Source organism: Cherax quadricarinatus, chromosome 72 (assembly GCF_038502225.1).
Source record: "Cherax quadricarinatus isolate ZL_2023a chromosome 72, ASM3850222v1, whole genome shotgun sequence".
Lineage (NCBI taxonomy): Eukaryota > Metazoa > Arthropoda > Malacostraca > Decapoda > Parastacidae > Cherax > Cherax quadricarinatus.
The window spans coordinates 8700330-8703564 of NC_091363.1; positions in this window are offsets into that span (position 1 = coordinate 8700330).

A 3235-nucleotide genomic window follows, 5' to 3' on the forward strand; every position below is an offset into this window, starting at 1 on the left:
GGCACTGGTATGATGTTGAGGTACTGGTATGATGTTGAGGTACTGGTATGATGTTGAGGTACTGGCATGATGTTGAGGTACTGGTATGATGTTGAGGTGCTGGTATGATGTTGAGGTGCTGGTATGATGTTGAGGTACTGGTATGAAGTTGAGGTACTGGTATGATGTTGAGGTACTGGTATGATGTTGAGGTGCTGGTATGATGTTGAGGTACTGGTATGATGTTGAGGTACTGGTATGATGTTGAGGTACTGGTATGATGTTGAGGTACTGGTATGATGTTGATGTGCTGGTATGATGTTGAGGCACTGGTATGATGTTGAGGTACTGGTATGATGTTGAAGTACTGGTATGATGTTGAGGTACTGGTATGATGTTGAGGTACTGGTATGATGTTGAGGTGCTGGTATGATGTTGAGGTGCTGGTATGATGTTGAGGTACTGGTATGAAGTTGAGGTACTGGTATGATGTTGAGGTACTGGTATGATGTTGAGGTGCTGGTATGATGTTGAGGTACTGGTATGATGTTGAGGTACTGGTATGATGTTGAGGTACTGGTATGATGTTGAGGTGCTGGTATGATGTTGAGGTGCTGGTATGATGTTGAGGTACTGGTATGATGTTGAGGTACTGGTATGATGTTGAGGTGCTGGTGTGATGTTGCGGTACTGGTATGATGTTGAGGTGCTGGTATGATGTTGAAGTACTGGTATGATGTTAAGGTACTGGTATGATGTTGAGGTGCTGGTATGATGTTGAAGTACTGGTATGATGTTGAGGTACTGGTATGATGTTGAGGTACTGATATGATGTTGAGGTGCTGGTATGATGTTGAGGTGCTGGTATGATGTTAAGGTACTGGTATGATGTTGAGGTGCTGGTATGATATTGAGGTGCTGGTATGATGTTGAGGTACTGGTATGATGTTGAGGTACTGGTATGATGTTGAGGTGCTGGTATGATGTTGAGGTGCTGGTATGATGTTGAGGTGCTGGTATGATGTTGAGTTGCTGGTATGATATTGAGGTGCTGGTATGATGTTGAGGTGCTGGTATGATGTTGAGGTGCTGGTATGATGTTGAGGTGCTGGTATGATGTTGAGGTACTGGTATGATGTTGAGGTGCTGGTATGATGTTGAGGTGCTGGTATGATGTTGAGGTGCTGGTATGATGTTGAGGTGCTGGTATGATGTTGAGGTGCTGGTATGATGTTGAGGTGCTGGTATGATTTTGAGGTGCTGGTGTGATGTTGAGGTGCTGGTATGATGTTGAGGTGCTGGTATGATGTTGAGGTGCTGGTATGATGTTGAGGTGCTGGTATGATGTTGAGGTGCTGGTATGATGTTGAGGTGCTGGTGTGATGTTGAGGTGCTGGTATGATGTTGAGGTGCTGGTATGATGTTGAGGTGCTGGTATGATGTTGAGGTGCTTGTATGATGTTGAGGTGCTGGTATGATGTTGAGGTGCTGGTATGATGTTGAGGTGCTGGTATGATGTTGAGGTGCTGGTATGATGTTGAGGTGCTGGTATGATGTTGAGGTACTGGTATACCTGGTAAAAGGTTATTCACTCAGATTATTATTATTATTATAATCAAGGGGGAAGCGCTAAACCCGGAGGATTATACAGCGCCTGGGGGGGGGGGGATGTGGAAGGCATTCAGGCTTAATTCGGGGAACTGGAGCACAGATCCAATTCCCTAAATCAAGAGCCCCTCACCAACATCAAGGAACCTTCCTTGAGGGGTATTCACTCAGAGAGTTGTGCTACTCTTCCATTACTTGGATTAAACCTCATTTTCTCTCAATCCTCCCGTACACTCTTATGATAAGCTGATTTATTGCTTGTCGCTGGTTATTACTTTTAAATTAAATTAATTTTTTTTGCATAATATACAATATGACTTACATGTTATAAAGTATTGTTAAATACAAATAAAGCCCCTAACATGCCTCAGCATTTCGGGTAGAATAACACTAATGCTTACACACTACTTAAAAACTAGACCTAGCATATTAACATAATGTGAACACATTCAGTGTTTTAATGGTTGTGAGGATTACTGATATTAAGAATACGATTATATTGTTTTTTTCCATTGCTTAGTGACAATACGAATATATATATATATATATATATATATATATATATATATATATATATATATATATATATATATATATATATATATATATATATATATATATATATATTTATATATATATATATCTGTATATATATTTTATTACATAATATGGTACAGAAGATTTAAGAGATACATTGTTGATATAAAGGTGGCATATACGGTACATGTTGTTACGTGTGTATTGTATCACCGATTATAAGGCGAAAATCTCATCCAGCTCCTCAGAGCTGGGGCGTGTGCCCAAAATACAGCAGGCATTACCCCTTTGAACAGCCGCACTGAGCCGCTGGAACAGAAAACTAGCTGCCCTGGGATCCCTAGTTACCCTGATGAGTCTTTTTCCCAGCTCCTTAAGGAATTTAGATGCACTCTTTCCCCATGAGCCAAGGGTCTCTGAGCCTATGGGAACAAACATATAATGATGGGCAAGTTCTCCATATTTTCTAGACTTTTGGGACTCCCTGAAGCTGGCAGCTGCCCCTCCTTCCTCCCTGGTGTATTGGAGATAGGTATCAGCCAAGGTAGATGCACATGTATAGTCCCACACCACCTGCTTCCCATCTGTCCAGGCTTGAAGGGTGATACCATCTGGACGCTTCTGGCTGCCATCAGATCTGCATAGTTGGGGTGGCTCCCTTACTGCTGGGCATCCAGCTGTTGTGAGGCTCCTCTTGATAATGTTATTAACCTCCTCATGTCTTGCAATCTTTCCCTCGGATTTACGGCACACAAGACCATGGTACCCGAATCGGTCTGCTGCTTCACTGCCACAAATACACCTGTGTTCGGCGAGAATAGGGGCGGCAAGTCGAAGGGCAACACCGATGCGGATAGTCTGTGGGTCGAGACGTGTGCCAAGGCTGGAGTTGGGAACAGCCAACAGAAAGTCCCCAGCATGAGGGGCTCTCACTGCCAGGAGGCGGGCTCTATCCTTCCCTGACACACTCTGAAGCATTGTTGAGGCAATATTTTCCACTATTGGACCATCCCAGTGCGATTGTTTGTAGTTGTTGGGGGGAGCAGGTCTGGCTCCAGAGCCCGTTAGATTATCCCAGATCATTGCTCCGTCAATGAATTTTTGGTCCTGG